The sequence below is a fragment of the Eucalyptus grandis genome, chromosome 8, assembly GCF_016545825.1.
Source record: "Eucalyptus grandis isolate ANBG69807.140 chromosome 8, ASM1654582v1, whole genome shotgun sequence".
Taxonomy (NCBI): Eukaryota; Viridiplantae; Streptophyta; class Magnoliopsida; order Myrtales; family Myrtaceae; genus Eucalyptus; species Eucalyptus grandis.
The window spans coordinates 51,082,851-51,103,625 of record NC_052619.1 but is presented as its reverse complement, the minus strand read 5'-3'; positions in this window follow the sequence as shown (position 1 = coordinate 51,103,625).

Sequence of the window (20,775 nt, the reverse complement as noted above, 5' to 3'; positions counted from 1 at the left end):
GCCCTTTGCACTTGCACCCTCTGCATCTGCACCCGCACTCAACTACCACCTCCTCCACTTCCACTCCTAGCAAAAACCCAAAAGAAAGAACAGGAGGAGGGAAGAGGAGGAGAGGAGAGGTTGCAGATGGATGTTTGTGGGGGTGGCGGTGGGGCTCACCCTCTCATTAGTCATTAGTCGCAGCAAAAAAAAGGTGAGCTGGGGAGGGGCCCAGCCAAAGGGCATTCAATAGCTGTGAATATTATTAATGCATGGAGGGTGGGACCCGCGCTCCTCTGCGTTTTTTTTATTTTTTTGCAAGATCGAAGAAATCGAAGACATGAGGCATTATTATTGGGGAGGCTGTTCACGTACGCTTTTAGTGAAAGACGCTGTGGCAGCGATGCTGGTCAGAAGGAAGAAAGAGATTGGGAGAGAGAGAGAGAGAGAGAGAGAGCTCGCACATACAGAAGCTCACATGGGGCCAAAAGTCTTTTATAGTGCCTGAGCTTTGTAGAGGGAGGGAGGGAGGGAGGGAGGGAGGTTGTGTCTTTGACAAGGACAACCTAACAACTCTATTTTCGAAAATCTAACGGCGTTGACACTGGACACGAATTCCGGTAAGCGTCTGGTCTAATCAGCGGAAAGAGCATCAGAATATGTGCAAGTGTTGCAGACAGAGCGAGGGAGAGAGAGAGGAACAGAGAGAGAGGCAGAGAGGAACAGGGATAGGCCAATCCGATACCCATGCTACAGTCATATGAATGAACGAACGAACGAACGAACGAACGATCAAAAAAGCTCAAGGGGGGTCGTCGTGCGCGCTGCTGCTGCTGCTGCTGCAGTTGGGTTTCTGGATATGGTCACAAGATCATATAGAAAAGAAAAGAGAAATGGGGGTTGTAAAACGCATTAGAAATGGGTAGGAAGATCGAAAAGAACGAGAGAGAAGACCCAAATCTTGACTACCCAAATCTTAAATCCAGTCTATCTGTCTAATCGGCTAGATAGCGAGAGATGTGTGGCTCTTTCAGTACCCCTCTCTTGCTCTTTGTCCATTGGCAAAAGAACAAAAAGTTTCTGCAGCACTGTCCTGTTTTGCCCTCCTCTTTTTACTCTCTCTCTCTCTCTCTCAGCTGCAGCTCTCTGCAGCTGCGTTAGGGTTCGTGAGCTCCCACTTGCTCTCCGTCCATGGATGTTCCCCAAAGTCAACATTTTACTGAATCCAGAATGTCAAAATTGTTCCCTCTCTCTCTCTCTCTCTAATCTTTTTCTCTTTTTCAACCTTGTATGGAGGGGGGAAAATACATTTTTAAGTAATTAGGATCTTGGGATATCCCACTTTTTAATATTTCTGGACAGTACACAACATGCATCATGCAACACTTGGGTTAATGTGATGCAAGAGAATATGATCCCATTAAAAAAAATTGAATGCTATCTTTTAGGTCATCAGTGTATATTTGTCAATTCCATTCTCACTCTATACTACTTTTCCCATCTGAAATTTAAGACTATTTTGATTTTCTGGGTTTTTTTTTTGGGTAACAAATTGTCAAAAAAAATATATTTTTTACCATCAAATTTCAAAATATCATCATCCAGGTTGAAAAAAAAATTATATGTCCATATTAATATTTGAAATTTTATAGATTTAAAAAGAAAAAAAGAACCAAACAACATGCGCCGCAAGATTGAAAAAGGCGAAAAGTGAAAGGCCAAAGCTACTTCAATTCTCAAGCTTTAGGGTCTTTTTATCACGTCTTCCCTCAGGGTACTTAGGGGGTGTTTGGTTCAACTTTGGGGAAATGCCTTTGCATTTCCCCAAGTATCTTTAGAAAAATGGGCATTTTGTGAATGCTAAAGTGTTTGGGAACCCTTTTTGTTTTTGTGCATTTCACAAAGGAGCTTTGAGCTGAAAAGAAAAAGGAAAAAAAGAAAAGGAGAAAGGAGAAGGAGATGTTGAATCTGAGGAGGGGAACGTTCGGGAGGCAGCCGGAGCTGGTGGGGGAGGCGGCCGGTGGCTGTGGTGGGGGAGGCGACCGGTGGCTGTGGTGGTGGGGAGGCGGTGGGTCGCGCGACCCACGCACCGCCGTCGCGTGGGTTGCGGCCTCAGGCGGCGTCGCCTGGGTCGCGCGACCCACGCACTGCTGTCTTGTGGGTCGCGCGCCCTCAGGGCGACGCCGCCTGGGGCCGCGCTCGCCACGCATCGCCGTCGCGTGGGTCGCGCGGCCTCAGGCGTTGACGCCTGAGGCCGCGCGACCCACGCGACGGCGGTGCGTGGCGACCAGATCAGGCGGTGCTCAGCCCGTCGCGTGGGTCGCGCGACCCAGGCGACGCCGCCTGAGGCCGCGACCCACGCGACGGTGGTGCGTGGCGACGGCGGTGCTTGGCGACGGCGGCGCTTGGCGACGGCGGTGCATGGCGACCAGATCTGGCCGGCTGAGCACCGCTCAGCCCGTCGCGTGGGTCGCGCGACCTAGGCGACGTCGCCTGAGGCCGCGACCCACGCGACGGCGGTGCTTGGCGACGGCGATGCGTGGGCGACCAGCTCCGGCCGGCTGAGCTCCGCCGGCTGAGCTTCACTCTTGAAGAAATAAGTTCAACGAGGAAGACGATGAACAGTGGTTTTTGAGGGTATAATAGGAAAATGTAATTATCAGCAAGGGCAATATTGGAAGAAAAAAAGTTCATTAATCCCCTCTTAAGCATTCCGAAAATGCTGAAAAAGCCCAAAGCAGGCCCCCACCTGCTTTGGGCTTTCAGCATTCTCCAAGATTCCAAATGCAAAGATTCCCAAAGTGCATGCGCCTCCAATCTTTGAACCAAACAGTTGAAATGTTTCAGCTTTCAAATAAAGTTCTCTTAACGCCGAACCAAACAGCCCCTTCTGCCAGATATTTTGAGAACTACAAAAGAAAAAAAAATTGATTTTATAAATTTCGAGTTCCTTAGTGACTATACATGCCAAAGTCTATATAACCCTCAAATTCTTGGGCACTCAATTTTATAACTCTACCCAAAATGAAAAAAAGTGAGGCAAAAACCCATAATAACTCCAAACAAAGCCTCTACATGTTAAGCACGAGGGTTCGATACGATACAAATACAATAGAAAATTTATGAATTTCCATAAAGTGGAAAGGGTAAAAAAAAAAAAGTACAGAGGATAACATTGGAGGGCCATCTCCAAAGTTAATTTTCTTTTTTCGCTACTAAAAATTAAATAAAAAAAGGTATTTCCATCTTTGGGAAAATGAAGGGTTTCCTTTCGGAAGCGAAGACTCTGGCATTACATGCTCGTGGCAACTTAATATATTTCGTGACTCATTAATGCGGTAGCTCGAGATCCGAAATCTTCTCCGCCCGTTTGGTTGCGGGGTCAACGTGTTCCCCTATCCGGATTAGTTTATCCATATCTAGGATCAAACTAATCCGTTTCTGCAAGGCTTTTTGTTAGTGGAGGCACTCGTTAAACATGTTTAATAAGGACCGTTTCAATCTTCAAAAGCACCATTATGACAGACCAAACGTTTCACTTTCTCTTCTATTTTTATATCAAATATTGAACTCAAAGTAAGAATATATTCTAACTATCAATATAGATTTTCAGCACACCAACTCATCGATATGAATCCATTTAAGTAAAATTCAATATTTTTAGTTAGTTCAATATGATTTTGAACAAGCCGATCGAGTCCTACTCAAAATCGAATCGAACCGAGTGGAACTCACTTTCCGAGATTCGATGCCCGGCTTGGCACGTGCGAATGTCCGGCACGTGCGAGGGAGGTGGGGCACTTTGACGAGCGGGTGGGAGAGGGAGTCAGTGTAACGTGGGAAGGTCAAAGGAGTTTGCATGGGAATGAGGGAGTGAGATTGCGGTATCCGTTTGGATGCATTTGGAGTTGCAGAATAACATGCATCTCCATCCCACCAAATCTAATTTAATGCTTGTTTTCTTCCCAAGTTTAATATCAATTGTGCCTTTAACGCATGTTGTCTGTTTTTCAACCTTTCTCTTTTCTCATCTCAATGTCCAATCTCTTTTCTTATAAGCTTATCCGTAGGTTGTTACTGTCACAACGTGAGGATAGGACCGAGGGGGGAAAACTATATAGTGAAAGAGATCGCTTAGAAAACTCTATCCGTCAAAAGACACCTCGAAGTCCCGCTTCGATAATAAAGACCGGCCTTTCAAATCACCAGTACTCGACATCTGCTATTAAGCATATGACGGCTCACGTGAATCTAACTTGGTCATCGCGAGTCCTGTATTAAGCGTGATAATGGTCTATGGTGTTATCCTGAAGTAAAAAGTACCATTTGCCAGTGAATATTATTTCGGAACACGGAATCGCTAAAAGCAAAATGTATTTTCGCTAAGTCTGTAGAATGGGTTTTTGCTTATTTAAATAGATCGGCCCTATAAATAATCGCATGATGTCCTTGCACCTAATTTAACAATGAGATAGGTACCACCTCGTTTTCTGTTTGTCTGTCCCACCTCCCTCACCAGGCGAGTATTCCCAGCGCTCAAAGTCAAAAGCACTAAGGACTATAATTCTTGGAGTAGTGCAGTCCTCGTGGCATGGGAAAACTAGCATTAAGGACATTATTAATTCACACACTAATACGACTTCCTAATTTCTTTACAAGGCACGTTTGATATTTAAAAGATTATCGTACCTTATGTCATCCTTTTCAACGACATAGGAAAAATTTTATAATCAAGAAACTAGTTGAGAGACGTCCGATGAATTGCCTTTTCATACTTTCATGAAAACTCAAAACACGTTTTCGTGAAACTACAAAACAAGAACATGCCGTCTTCGCATGTTTTCGAAGTGAAATAGAAGAAAGGGGTAAGTCGTAATAGTTTTTTCATCTTATATATAAAGAATGAGATGATGAAAAGGGTATAGACATTTAGAAAGTATGCACCCAACCGGCTTGAGAACAAAAAAAAAGAGTTTGAACGCAAGTAACAAATAATATTTTCACTGAAAATTGCAGACTACAAATATCGAAGTGATATTTCTCTTTTATCTATTTTTATGTTTTAGCAATTGAGCTTTGCATTTTCATTTGATAGTGAAAATATGAACTCCTAAGCTCATTTGAAGTAATTTTGGGGGAGGGGGGTGGGGGGCGTTATAGTTTTTTAACATCAAAATAGTCTTTGCGTTTTAGTAGGAAAATTAAATTAACAAATAACTTTTTTAACTGAAATAAACCAAACAAAACAGACAAGAAATAGACTAGTGCCCCTTATTATATCGAATTTCTTGTTCAAATTTAACCCATCGCTATTGGCTTTTGTTTTGTCCCAATGCTTCGTCTTTGAAAAAAATCATCAAAAATCTCAAATTATGCCTACTGCCTAAGAGCACCGATACTATCCGAAAGTTTTTGTCTTGTGTTGAACATTCAAATAACATGTGTCGAAATTTCAACTTTCCTAACACTCTCCAACACTTGAATTCATAATTAGGACATGTGAGTTTAGATTTCCGATAAACACGGGGTCAATTTTTAAAAAATTTCAATAAATAAGAGGTCAAAAGTTTTGCTTGTTTTTTTTCCTCTAAGTTTTATGAATTATTAGGATAGACTCGAATTTGTCCAATAGAAATAATGAATGATATTAATAAATGGTGGATTAATATTTTTAGTGTAAATTCATTCTAGGCTCTTTTTCTATTATTTGATTATTTGTGAATTTGAATTAAATTGATTTGATTAAAATAATCATAAAAATTGTAATTTATTATGTATATGTAAAAATATTAGTTTAACATATTATGTGTCACAACATGTTAGAATTTTCTAATTTTTGAGAAACGATGTATCAACATGTCATATCGTATTGCATATAAGTATCGATGCGCTTAGCCCATCACAACATGTTTACCTTAACCTTTTTGGACATAAAAAATTCTAAAATATGCTTACTATGTGATATATTTATTTTAAACTTTTTCTTATGACCCTAGCTTGTATCTATGATTTTTTCGGTCAAAATAATATATTTTTATTACATTTAAAGGATAAATGTGTTACACATATATAAATTTAGAATTTTCAGCTTCGAAGAAAAAGGTTTATAACACGGTTTAGAATTTTTTTGTGACTTTTGCCTTTTTTTTTGGGGGGGGAGAGTAAACAATGCTTTTGCCGACTGCAAGCACGCATTTCACTAGTTACTGCCGTTTGCTTTTTGTATCTTGCGGAATGTTTTTCAACCACTCTAAGCTGACTTTGTGGGAAGAAAAAGCCAGCAATTTTGCAGGAAAAAAAGCGAGATTGAAATTTAGCTTTTCTTTATTTGTATAGTCAAAGGGAAGGGGGAGAAAGGGAGGAGGAAGATGAGAATCGAAGCAACAATCATGCATTAGGCAACATAATGATGAGCAAGGTGACAGGCGGATGTTCCTTCTTTCCCCCCTCGCTTTCGCTTTCCCTTTCTCTTTTCTGGCACCCCCAACCCCTTTTTGACCGAAGAAATTCGGGACCCCCTCCTGAACTTTTTCCTTTCGCGTGGGTCCCCCCGACTTTTCGATTTTTCACCCATTTGTCACTCCCGAGTCGCCATGTCAATCTTGGAGAAGAGACCTTGAAGGGAGTCGCTCGCGCGAGTGTTGTACATATAGATCCCCAAGCTTATCGCCCACCAATTTAAATTGGGTTTTATATGAAATTCACGTGATTTGATGTCGGAAGATCAATCATGTGGTAATAAGGCGTCCGATTTTATGATTTTCGAGCATTATTCTTGGCCTTGTTGGGGAGCTCGAGATTTTGACAAGAAACTAGATTCATTATTCGGTGACGGGTCTTGACAAGAACCTAATTAAGTCCACAAAAATTCATGACATGGCAAGAAATAGTTGAAAAGGACTTCCAACATTTGCGGTTCTACACAAATTAGTCCAACTGCCTAGTACAATTTTGCAAATTACCGAAATGGATCCCGGTAAGAAAATCAGACTTGAGTGCGGCTTTTTCCCTCATTCTAATCTCGATCAATCACTGGTGCAAGATCACTTCAATCCCCTAAGTATAGTCCCTGATTTCGATGCCTAGATTAGTCTGGCTATTGACTTTAAAAGCTTGAATTTTCAAATGCATTATTGAGTGCTCCACTTTAATGCGTCATTTGATTTAAAGACCTCGAGTTAGATTGTCCACAACTACTTCTTCATTTAGGAGACAACTCTTTCATCCAAAATCTACACGTGCTCAATTCACGCGTTTTAGACTTTCTCATGGTATCTATTTTCATGTGAGAGCACGTGTTGGACACATACAACATGCACCATGCTTTAATAAATTGAGGTTTTAGATTGAATAATTGAGCGCTTAACAGATTCTTTGATCTTGATACTAATCCAATTCACAATAAAGGGTTTGAATGCTTTATACTTTGGTCGTGATACTAATCTTTGTGTGAGAGGGCGGGTCAAGCACAGACAATACAACCCATGCTTTAGCATATTAAAGTTTTAGGATGAACAGTTATGCACTCGATCTCATTAGAGATGAAAGGACTCGTCGGCATCAAAGTATCTCGCCGATAAGGAACTGATTCGAAAGAGGTAAAAAACGAAGACATTCATTCCACTCCACCCGACCCATTCCCCGCTTTATGTGATCTTATGAATTGAGCGAGAAAAAGCCAAACCGCCTATCCACAACTCGATTACACCATCGAGAATGAGATTGGCTAAGCTTCTATTAGGGTTTTTTCCAAAAGCAAGTAGCTTTCTCCCCATCTTGGAAGGGATTGTGATGCTTCCTTACCTTCTCAAATGGGCTCTCTCTTTTCCAAGGGTAAGACCCCTTTCTTTTTCTCGAGAAGGTAAATATCTTCTAAGACGGTTCGGTCTAAAGATGAAATTTGGGTTCAACCCAAACATCGAACCCCTTTTTACTCCATGAAGCTTTGGTTTATGCAGTCAAAAGTCATAACTAGGTTTATGGTAAGAAAAGCAAGTTGGTCATAGTCTCTCGATTTTCCATCTCTCCCACCATCGCAAGTTACGCATGGTTTGGCGCAAGTTTAGTCACGCAATGAGTACTGCCCCACGAGCAAGTGTCACGGTCCATGATTCTCCTATATTCATGAATCTTTGTGGGTAAAGTTTGGGGTTATCCAGTAAAGAGTGAATAATATAGAGGAGATGAATATAACTAATCCGTAAAAATGACGTTAGAATAGTTGATGTTAGGAGTTTTGGAATAGAATTATATTATTTAGAAACTCTGAAGGCAAAATGACCTCTCATGCCCTAACTAGTCAAGAGCTAATGTTAATCTTCGGATGAAATCATGGCAAGTTGTTTTTTTCTTTTTCTCAAGAAGGTTAATATCTTCTGAGCCAATTTGGTCTAAAGATGAAATTTGGGTTCAACCCAAGCTTCGAACCCTTCTTTACTTTGTGAAGCTTTGGTTTATGTAGTCAAAAGTCAAAACTAGGTTACTGGTAAGAAAAGGCAAACTTGGTCATGCTTTTCGATTCTAGACCATTGTCCATAGTCCCTCGATTCCTCATCGCTTCCACCATTGCAAGTTACGCGTGGTTTAGCGCTGGTCTAGTCGCGCAATAAGTACCACCCACAAGCAAGCACCATCGATTGTCCCCCCTATTGAACTATTGCGACTCCACTCGATTAGCCGTTTTCGTAACAATATGACAATTTAAATATAATTGAATCGAAAGCTCGTAGCATAATTTCCGTTCTTTTTTCCCTGCTTTCATTCAATAACAAAACACCGATTGAGAATTGTCAAAAGAGTTTATTGTCATTTCTTTCTTTTCCTTTTCTTTTTCTTCCAAAAGGAAATTCACTAAATTAAATGAAAACGACAGAAGTTATTTGCTATTCGCTGGGTGACATTGAATTATCGGTAGTGTTTCAGTGCACTTATCAACCCCATTGCACCGTATAATTTTTTTCCAAAAAATACCCCACCAACAACCTTTTTCTTTTATCTATTTCCCCTCCTTAGTTTTTCTTCTTCTTCTTCAACCCAAGGCCGGGAGCCCCATAGACAACTATAGCTGACAGGCAATTGTCATGGTCCATAATCCTCCTATACTCGTGAACCCGCGTGAGTGAAATTTGGAGTTATCAAGTGAAAAGTGAGTGATGCAAAGGGGATAATATAACTGGTTTATGAAAGTGGCGTCAAACGGTTGATGCTAGGAGTTTCAGGATATAACAAATATATCTCTACAAAACTTTGAAGGCGTGGTTGATCTTCCATGTACAAACTGATAAGGAGTTAATGTTGCTTTCTTGATGAGATCATAGCAGATCGAAACTAGTTGTTAATTCTATAGTGATTGCTATCTTGCTAGATGAATTAGATGCTCAAGTTAAGCTGAACGTGGTACAATTTGATATGAGAAAGTAATTCACTGTATTGTTTTCTGAAACAACTATAAAACAAAGGTTGGCCTCGTGTTATCTACTCACCAGGCATTGCACAAGCTATTTCACGGCCAAGGGTTATCGATCATGACGGATGGTATTAAAGTAGAATCCTTCTAGTAAGTGAGTTGAGTCAAGAAAAACCTATGATCTACTTGGTCTTACAAAGGCAAAGACTGAATTGCGGGGGCAAATGGTGTTCGAACAAATTGTGGCTCTCGACCAACTTTTGGGATCAGTCAAGCTTCCTTGTTCCTTAGTGTAGTCTCGGTCCATAGTTTCAAACTCCGTACAGAAAATAACTAATTCCTCACCAAATAGGGAAAATATTCCTGAATCAATTGGCGAATCTCAAGAAGACTTGCCACGTTTTCAATCAAGAAAGAAACCTCCATTGGTCTACTAGGATCAAGAAAAGCAAACTAGGCGAAATAAGATGCTGCCAAAAAGGTGCAATTGGTGAAAAATGCCACACTTGTCAAGCAAGGAAAGGACAACTTGACAAGTGATTGAAGGAGCCCGAACAGCTACGTTCAAAAGAAGCTACCAATGGAGCAGCTTGTTTTATTCGGCAAGTATTGTCATTTGATGTATGGTCCATAGTGGCGCATCATTGGTTAGGAAATGAAGGAAGCAACAAAATAGCTTGCAACAAGGGCGTTACGGAATTAAATGAGAGAGAATGTCACGGTTCCTAATCCTCCTGTATTCGTAAACCCTTGTGAATGAAGTTTGGAGTTATCAAGTGAAAAATGAGTGATGCAAAGGGGATGAATACAATTGATCTGTAGGAGCGGCGTCTGGATAGTTGATAATAAGAACCAAAATGGAAAGAGAGAAAAACAAACACATCATAAGTTCCCACTTTATTTGAGCATATGAATTGAACGAGAAAAAGCAAACATGCCGATCGATTACTTGATTACACTCTCGAGAACCAGATTGGCTAGCTTCTATTAGGGTTTTCCAATAAGCAAGTAGCTTCTACGTTTCTTGGAGGGGATTGTGATACTTTCTTACCTTCTCAAATGGGCTCTCTAATTGTCAAAAAAAAAAAAAAAATGGGCTCTCTCTTTTCCAAGTGGAAGACCCTTTTCTCGAGAAGGTCTTCTTGTTTTGTCTTAAAGATGCAATGTCAGGTTCAACCTTAGAATCGAACCCTTCTTTACTTCGTGAAGCTTTGGGTTATGCAGTCAAAAGTCAAAACTAGGTTTATGGTAAGAAAAGCAAACTTGGTCATGCTTTTCCATTCCTGACCACTGTCCATAGTCTCGATTTGAAATCTCTCCCACCATTGCAAGTTACGCGTGGTTTAGCTCTAGTCTAGCCACGCAATGAGTACCGCCCCACAAGCAAACACCATTGAATGTTCTCCCTATTGAATTATCATGAGTCCACTCAACTAGCCATCACCATAACATTATAAAGATTTCCGTGTAATCAAATCACAAGCCCATAGCATAATTTCTTTTTCTTTTTCCTTTTCTTTTGCTACTTTCATCATATAAAAAACATGGATTGAGAATTCTCAAAAGATTTGATCTCGATCTCTCTCTCTCTCGGGTCCAAAAGGACATTCACAATGTTAAATGAAAAAATGGACAGGAGTTAGCTACTGTTCACCGGGTGATAGTAGGTTATTGGTAGTGTCTAGAGATAAACGGTTCCAAGTTCCATACATGTTTCACTTAGAACTTGAAATTTACTCATTTGAACAAATTTCTCATTTTTTTTTTAATTTTATAACTTGGAACCTATCCTACATACCCTAAAATCTGGAAGTTACATTGTTACAAGTTCCAAGGTTAATTCGAGAATCTATTTAGATTCTACATATATTATTATTCATTAATCATGACCTATATTTAGACATATGAAAAATATGAATATTAATAAAGTAAAAATCTTAGTTATAAAATGAAAACTCAGACTAATACTTCCAGATTATACACTTATCATTGAACAAAGTATGAAATATCTGAGGATCATACAAAAATATGAACTAAGAAAAATACTAAAACTTGTTACAGGTTCTAGGTTTCAAATCCAAGTTATAATTTCCTCCAACTAAGAACTTGAAACCTATTAATCGAAACACACTCTTCATTTTTTGAATTGAAACCTACCATGCTCACTCCTAATAATGTCTACACTTATTAACTGTACTACACAATATAATTTTTTCAAATACAAACCTCTCCACCAATCTTTCTCTTTCATCTACTTCTCCTCCTAAGTTTTTCTACTACAACCAATGGTCTGAGGTTCGAGAAGGGTTTCCCTTTTTTTTTAAAAAAAAAATAGTTATGAACTTCTTTGCGGTGCAAATTTAGTGCCCAATCTGAAGGCTGTTGAGTTATAGCATGTAGCTAAACGTGCAAGTGAACGATGGGAACCACCAATAAACGAGCGACACCTTAGGGCGGCTGCTAATAGTTCTTGCCCAAAAAAAAAAAAAAAAAAAAAAACAATGTATAGAGAAAACGTTCCCAACAAGATTTTAATCTTTCAGCCCAATCTACGGAAAATCAACTCCAATTTGCTCGTAACATTATTATGCTATGACGGCCGAGATGAGCGCGTGGGGCCCACTCGTGAGTCTCTCTTTTTCTTTTCTATTTTTCTTTTTGGTCGCTCACCAAAGTTTATCCCTTAACGCGACATGGCCCCGCCTACGGCAAAATGATTCTTGAATTTGAATCGAGTCCATACATTTATGGGTTTTACTAAAAAGTACCTTGGCATATTCTTTTTTAAACAATTATATAAAGAAATGTAATAATTATCAATCCACCGACATGTCCCCGAAACATGTGCAGCTAGTAATTTGATGATCGAATATTTCCTCTGGATTTTGTTTGACGACCTTCCTAGATCACGCGCTAACAAAATTTATCCACTTACATATTGGTTTGATTTGTTTAAAGGGATATCCATGGCATTTTCAGATTTATTAATATAGATCACCGTAAATTCTTGAAAAATTATGAGTGATAAATCACTTTATTTTAAATAAGTGAACTCATATTCAAATCATAATGTCTTCCCTTCAAAGAAAAGGCACTCGAGCTTAAGCACAAGTGTCAGCCAACAAAAACAGCTCTAAAGCAAAATGGCTTTTTCAAAGCGTCACGTGTGGCGCTGTTACGATCAAAGGTCACAGGTGTAAACCACTCAACAAATGTCACGGTCTCACTTCCCACAGTTGGGTGCATCGGGTTTGGCTTTGGAAAGGACTTTAGATAAAAATAATTTTAAAAATGTAAAAATTCATTTGGTAAAGTGTAATTTAAAAACGCATGAGAAATAACTTTGACTTAAATGCTGTTTAGAAAAACTATCATTTGCAAAGGGTTTTCGCTAGCTTTTTCTTTTAAAAAATTATCAACCCTTTCCACTATTAGAGAGCCAAATCGGCCGCCAGCAGCCATATCTAGCTGGCGGCAGCTTGCCAGGCCTTTGCTAGCACCATTAAAGTTTTTAAGCACATTTCTTTAACTACAAAAACTATAGTGAGCGCAAAATTAATATCGACAACGGAAGTCAATTCGCATCTTAAAGCACCTCCAACCTATCTTGGGCTAAAGATCTTGGAAAATGTAATTATATTTCCTCAAAACTCCCCATAAAATTTTGCCAAAATATTATTTGTGCCTTAGAGAATTTTGGAGCCTGAAAGGAAGAAATTCTGAAGCCGTGTGGGGATATAGTATTTACCACCACCGACGGCGGGGGACGGAGGCGACACGACGCCGTTAACACGGGCGTTTGTCAATTGTCATCATGATCATCGATCGTGCTCGAATGATGACGGCCGAATTCGAAAGGCGGGAAGGACGCGTCTTCTTTCGTACCATCGGACGATTAAAACAAATCCCGCGTCCATTGGACGGCGGGAAGGGGCTCGATTCCCTCTCTTGCTCAGTGCTCGCCACCACACGGGATTACTGTACCCCAGCCTCGGCTGTCGCGACGCGGATTTACCCAATTGCCCCTCCCGTCCCCCATCCGTTTTTCCACGCGAAGAATTTCTTCCTTTTTTTTTTCTTTTTCTTTTTCCTGTAAATATCTCTAATTTAATATCGCCGAAACGGTTTTTTTTTTTATAGCATTTTTCCCCTCTAAACATTTTAATTTTGGATAACTATATAAGAGTCTGAATCCTACGTTTCAGTATTTCTTTAAAAAAATTGGTACAAAGAGATGTGCGATTTTATGCATATGATTTTGAAGAAAAGTTACATTTCAAATATTACAAGAAAATTAAGAGTTCCCAAATAGTGGACTTGATCAAGAGCCCAGCGGTCCATTCGATTCGACTAGCCCTAATTTGATAAAAGGATAAATTTGGGCAAGTTTCAAGAAACCATTCACTTATTGTACCCGACTTGCCTAGCTAGGCTCACTCAGCCTCATTTAATTTTGTATAATGCATCGGCATAATCAAATTATTCTGTTTGATGATGGAGACAAGATATTTTAGTCAAATTGGAAAAAAATCTGAAATTTATATATTACTTAATTAATCGAATCTTAGATTTGCGGCAAAGTTTAAGGGAAAAAGTAGATTTAAATTGTACCAAGATTTAAGGGGAAAAGGTAGACTTGTTTTCCCTAGTACCATATGAGTTATTTAAAAATTCAGGTAATCACAACAGAAAAAGGCATGTCGTCCTCAAATCTCTTTGAATTGACATTTAGGGTGTGTTTGTTTAAATAAATATATATTCTCCATGAATTAGTTTTCTAGACTTTCATGCATTTGGTTTATTGAAATCGATTAGTTAACAGAAAACCATTTATGGTTAAAGAAATTATGCGTATTTATAGTTAGGAAATTGAATTCCCTAACTTCAAAATGGGAAAGTAGCTTTCTATATGATGATTTATCGAAAAGTATTTTTGTTTATGAGGAAAGTTTTTTTCTGAAACAAGTATACCTTAAATGTACGGCCAAAACTCTTTATTAAGACATGCGTCCTCTCCATTTATAGGTGAATTGAGAATGCTTTCTTGCTACATATGACATCTATTAACGAACAAATTGAAACTTATCAAAATTGAGATATTATAAGATGGATTCAAGTCCCTTGCCTATACTAATTATGAATGATGCAGTCGGCCTCTGGCCATTTATTTACATTGATAATAGTTTCTTCTTGTGCTTGCTAATTTTATAATATGATCACGTTTAAGCTGCCGCCAAAGGAATCTTGCCAAATCAAAAGTAAACAATGAATAAGTGAAGCTTCTTTTTCATTAGTAAATTGGTGAGAAGGGGCAATCAGTACTAGTAATCTCCGTGAGCGTTGTCATAAGGTTCCACTTGCACTATGAAAAGTTCAATTTGAGCAATAGTTAATCCACATCACCTACGACCCCAAGACATAAGGTTAGAAATCTCGTTACCATAATCCTAAGCAAGCCATGAAGTCTTCTCGCACGAGTTATGCTCTAACTAGATAACGTAATATGAGTCATTTAGAGATTCGCTCATGGTGTATGTTTATATATATGTACTTTTATATGTTTACATGTATATATTTGTTGTGAAATAATGCAAAAGTTAACGTGTATCTTGTAATTACATATCAAATGCAAAATGTTGAAATTATTGGAGATTTCAATGAGAAATCATAACGCGCATTAGAAATTCGCATGTTGCCATCCGAGCATTGATACCTACCACACGAAAAAGCCACCCATAAAGGAATCCGCTATTAATCGAGGAGTTACAAAGTCACAATCAATCACTCATGCGTTTTTCATACGTTTCTTGAAAACCAATCACTCATGTGTTTCACTCGAAAACCTAAGAGAAAGCCTCGCATATCCACGTTTGTATTCTAAACAAAATAGGTCAAAATAAGACTTGAAAAACGTGTTGCCGTGTGTGGATCACGATAACCGGGTGCTTGCTCGATTCCTAAGTCTTTGTGAGTGCCTTGATGTAGGCTTGTCCAAGACATACTGTCCGTGGTCACTCGGGTTAAGCAAGCATCCATGAACCCTAAGGATATTTCAGACTTTCATTTTTCTTATTTGTAATAGTCTCTAGATGATGCCATCTTAATATACTTTGTGATGTCTGCTTATGCGAGAATAGGTAAATGCTTGTGGAGCTCTTTAGGAGGGTTTTGCTACTCAAAACTTTCATATCCCGAATCAACTTTAGATATTTCGACTCGAGCTCCGATATCAACCGTTGTGAACTCACGGGGAAACTTATGAGTTTGGCAATTATCAAACGCAAGAGTACGCAAGAGAAATTTACAAGGAAGAGAAAAGAACGTGGGAGTTGTACGGTACTTCGGCCATATGTGGCCGAGGTGGCAGGCAGCCCACTCCATGCGCACTAGCTACAGACCCCGACACTTCCAAGCACGACTCCAATCTCAATCTCCAAACTTCCAACTCAAAATTCGATTTGGCAAGAGCTGGACCCATAAGCTCGACCATATCTACCATTGCATAGTAATAGCGAAAAGAATGCAGACAGTTTGCGAGTTTCAAGCTAATGTTCTCACCATCGGCCCCCACATCAATGTATCTAATTAATATATTTTATCTTCTTTTTTAGATTTGAGACCCATATACGAATAGTAAGTACAAATCAAAAAGGTTTTACAAAATATGTTTTCGTGCCAATACGACGGTATTCCCGGGGAATGTTCTTGAACGGTGGTGGATTCGTAATGGACGCGGCAATGAGCTATCGTGATGTGTTTTTTTTTAGAATTTTATTCTACGCATGGGAGTCTGGACCTGAGTGGGAGACTCTTCAGTGACATTATTATTAGAGGCTATGGTACAACATCCACTTTCGTAGGCTCACGCGAATCCTCTGTTCTCTTCCTTCTCTCTCTCTCTCTCTCTCTCTCTCAAAGATCAAGGAAGAAAATTGCATATCTCTAGAAACAGGAAGAATAACATTACTTATATGCCCCTAATGTATATAATTAGTGTAATGCGTTTCGATTTAGTAAATTATGTCCCTTGAAAGGAGTTCAAATATGGATTTTAGTAGTACCCCTTGCGGCGTTATTATTATTAATTTTTTAATGAACTTGAAATCGGACTTTCATTTAGGGCCAAATTAGACTAATTGAACGGGTAGAGTTGGTTTAAGATTGGATCGGGTCACAAATGATTTGACCCTAATAGACTTATATTCGTACAATGAAAAGCTAGTGGCCTATACCCAATACATATCCAACACGATCCAACTTATATAAGCATATATTCAACCTCATTTACCAAAAGTCATACCAAAATAAGGCGAGAGTGAGAAGAATGAGAAAGCAACGTCTATTCACTATATGTTTAAATTCATTTATGATCAATTTATTGAATATGATACATGCATATAACTGCTCAGCTCATCTTATATGGATTAGTTATTTATTGTCAGATTAAAAAATGAATATTTTTTTAAAAACATTATAATTCATCCTTCAAAATTTGCTAAAATGTAAAATGAATTTGTCACACCAAACACGCTTCTCAATAAATTGTTCTCTTGGGAAATGAGGCTCTTGTTTATCACTCATTTTCCTTGTCCGTTTACCACGAGTAGAAAGAGCTCATGCTCCTGGTGACTTGCACCTCGAAAAATGCAAGGCTTAAGGTGCATTTCACAACCGCTCCCATAGTGTTTGATTCTATTATTTTATTTTTAGTATTAGATTTGAAATAGAAATTCGTCTGGTAAATTTTTTGTTCCAGGGAACAAATTTGTTCCAGTAAAATCGAGAAGTAAAAAAAGTTGATTTTTTGTTTCCGGAAACAATTCCAGAATCAAAATTTTTTCTTTTCTTTTCTCTTCTTCTTTCTTTCTTGTTTTTCTTCCTTCTCTCTTCTTCTTCCACCGTCCCGCCATCGTCCATCACCACTAGTCATCGGTGATCGGCTAGAGCGAGGTCAAGCGAGCTTGTTAAAGGCTTGCCCAACCATCAGCAAGCCTCGCCCCGGCCTCCCCCTGCCATCGACGACCCTCACCTAGCCGGGCGAGGCTCGGCCGAGCCCTAGTTGGGCTAGGCAAGCTCGGCCTTGCTAGATTTGGGCGAGATCGAGGGTCGCCCAGCCCAGTCAGGGCTCGGCTGACAAGGCATGGCCTCACTAGGGGCCGGCGACCGGTTGATGAAGAAGATAAAAGAAAAGAAGAAAGGAAGAGAAAAAGAAAAAAAGTAATAAACTTATTTAAAAATTAGAATAAAATGATTTGGATTAGAAATTTTGAAGACGGTGCTAAACGTAATTCTATCCCGAGAATACAATTTTTGAACAAGCAAATATTTTCAAATACTTAAAATTTGTTCCTTTAAATAGAATAAAAAAGATTCATTTTTGATAAAAAAAATTATTTTCGGAATAGAATAGTTATCAAATGCGCCCTTAATGTGATCTATAAGATTGGCTTAATAAGTAATACATCGGACTCGTCATCAATTCTCAATTACGATCCACTTTTCAAAAGAGTCTATTATAGATTAACACATCACTTAGTAAATCAATTTTACATATCAGACTCAGTAAAGTTTAGCGTTGTTCACATCTCAACACATCATTTAATATGGAGAAAAAATCGATCTTCTAATTGATGTCTTTGAAGCTTATGCCTAGAGACTCCTAGCTATAGAGCGAGAGAGCGAGAGCGAGAGTGAGAGAGAGAGAGAGAGAGAGCATTTAGTCTGGCCGCTGAAGATAAAGCGAGGGGGAACCCAAGCACGAATTATCCTATTCGAAGAGGTTTAGTATGTGGGGAACCTATAAAAGAATCCAAGTTGAATCATCAGTCTAGTCAAATGTAATAATGCCTAGATGGCTATGGGAAAACGTGTTGAGGTTGCGTGAAGCTGAAGAGTTTTAACCAGTTGAAAGTCGTTCGCTCAATTTTTTGATGAAAATACATTTGGGTGAGAACCAGAGAGAGAGAGAGAGAGCATTTAGTCTAGCCGCTGAAGATAGAGCGAGGGGGAACCCAAGCATGAATTATCCTATTGGAAGAGGTTTAGTATGTGGGGAACCTATAAAAAAATCCAAGTTGAATCATCAGTCTAGTCAAAATGTCATAATGCCTAGATGGCTATGGGAAAACGTGTTGAGGTTGCGTGAAGCTGAAGAGTTTTAACGAGTTGAAAGTCGTTCGGTCATTTTTTTTTATGAAAATACATTTGGGTGAGAACCGGGGATAAGTTAGTATATTTCCACGATTTTCAATAATTGTCTACATTACCCTATTCAAGATTTTGTTGATTTATAAAGGCAAATTAGCTTGAATCACATTGTTGAATACACTTAAGTTTCTTTCGGAGATGGGGAATGGAGATCTTCCCAAGTACTTGATCCAATTTAGCCGTCACCATCACAACACACATTTTAAATCGAGTAAATGACTTAGGTGCAATTATGGTGTTATTTGTCGTCATCGTAGGTAAGACTGGTCGGAGTCAATTTTGTCTTAGTCAAATCTTAAGCATGCTTCAGCGCACTCCTCCTTTTGATACGATGAACCAAAACAAATCTCTAGGATCCCGTCCAAGATGATGTAGATATATCCGCGATGCACATGGACCGCCTACACGTTGCCATCAAAGAGATCCAGAAGTCAAATGTAGTAGCATTAACTCCACTATTGGGAAAACTAGCCGAAGTGTCTTCGGGGTTCGATCTCACGAGACTATTTTGACCACGATACATGTGAATGAATTGTTTTAATCAGGGAAAAACGCCAAATCTCCCAAGTCAAAAAGGTGCAAATTATGGAAGGGTTTGGTGCAAATTGGAGCACTAAGTTAGGACCCACGGGCATGTACATCTCGTGCCCTTTTGGCAGTTAGTATGACGGGTTCGATCGTCCATCCCGCTCGTGATTCACAAGATGGTGGTGGATCTCCCTTGGTCTCAAGTGGCCACATCCCTTTGACTTCTGATGAAGTGCGTCTCATTATTACTTTCTTTTATAAGGTACGGAAATCGACATTCATAAATGGGTGCACGTCTCCTTCAACCCTCTTATTTTAATGGTTCGGCCCATAAAATAATGTAACATTTCCTCGTCTAAGTATAGCGAAGAGGAGTGGTTGATGTTGTCCCCGTTTTCAGCTCAATAAATGGTTTTGGAAAAAGAAATTGGAGGGGGTCGAAAAGATAAGGGGAGCAGATAGCTTGGGCCTGCGATGTGCACAAGGGTTGTAAGCCATTTCAGGAACATCGATCTTCGATCTCCATCGTCAGCTAAAACGTTCGTATCGTTCTTTGCAGGAGGACACGTACGAAAGAAGTGCATTTCCGTGAAAACAGAAGGGAGTGGGCAGAAAATCGAAAGACGATAAACAATCATGAAAGAGAACATCGGGTCCAGCTGCACTTTGTTGCTGTTTCGTATAATTTTTTGCATGATTGAATCTCTTCTTGCTCCACGGTTGGATGAAGACTAGTTCTACATTAGGGTTCTTATACCGCCATCGGAAAATTTCATTGTGAACTACGTACGATTTTCACATGTGACGCTAGGGTTACGAAGTTAATCGAGAGATGAATGCTTATTAAAACGTCTGATCTGATATTGAACCATCGTCATGAGCGTGATGACTAAAGAGTACCTTTTTTTTTATGGAGTACTTCACGAGTGCGGTTGTTAGGTCAGCACAAAAGGGTCCTTTTGGAGTTTTGATACTTATGCGGTCACATTTTCACGTCGAGCTTCGTTGAAAAGGTTGGCTCCAGGACAGCTTCGAGGTGTAGCGTCTAATGAGTGCAAAGCAAAATGGGAGAGGAGGTTTCCTTCAGATAGATCGCATCCCTGATTGTCCATGATCGAATCTCCTTTTCATAAAGGTTTTTGGCCTCGACTTTCGAGGGAGATGGCGTCAATCGTGACTTGAATGGTACCATAGCGATTCCGATTTAACTTGGGGCCATGACGATATTTCAAGAGGATCAAAGCTTTTTTTTTTTCTTTTTTCTTTTCATCATTTTTTTAATAGGAGAATGCATTTGCTCGTGGCAATTGTTAAATTGACGCAAAGATGCGGTTTAATATCGTGTCATTTGCTTCAAATACATTCCAACTCATCTCAATTTGATACATAGAAAATCTCCTTTGCGATTTATTTATTTATTTATCTGTCACAATTATTCGATAAACATGAAATAATCTCTTTATGTAGATAGAAAATGGCACTTTGATGCATCCTAAGGACAATATTTTTCTTTTTCTTTTTTATATATAAAGAAAATTTCCTTCAATAACATATCAAATTGGTGGGTTATACTAATGAACATTACACGCATACAAATTTAACTAAAGGTCAACATGGATGACAGCCATGTTTGCCAATTTGTAAACTATTGATCA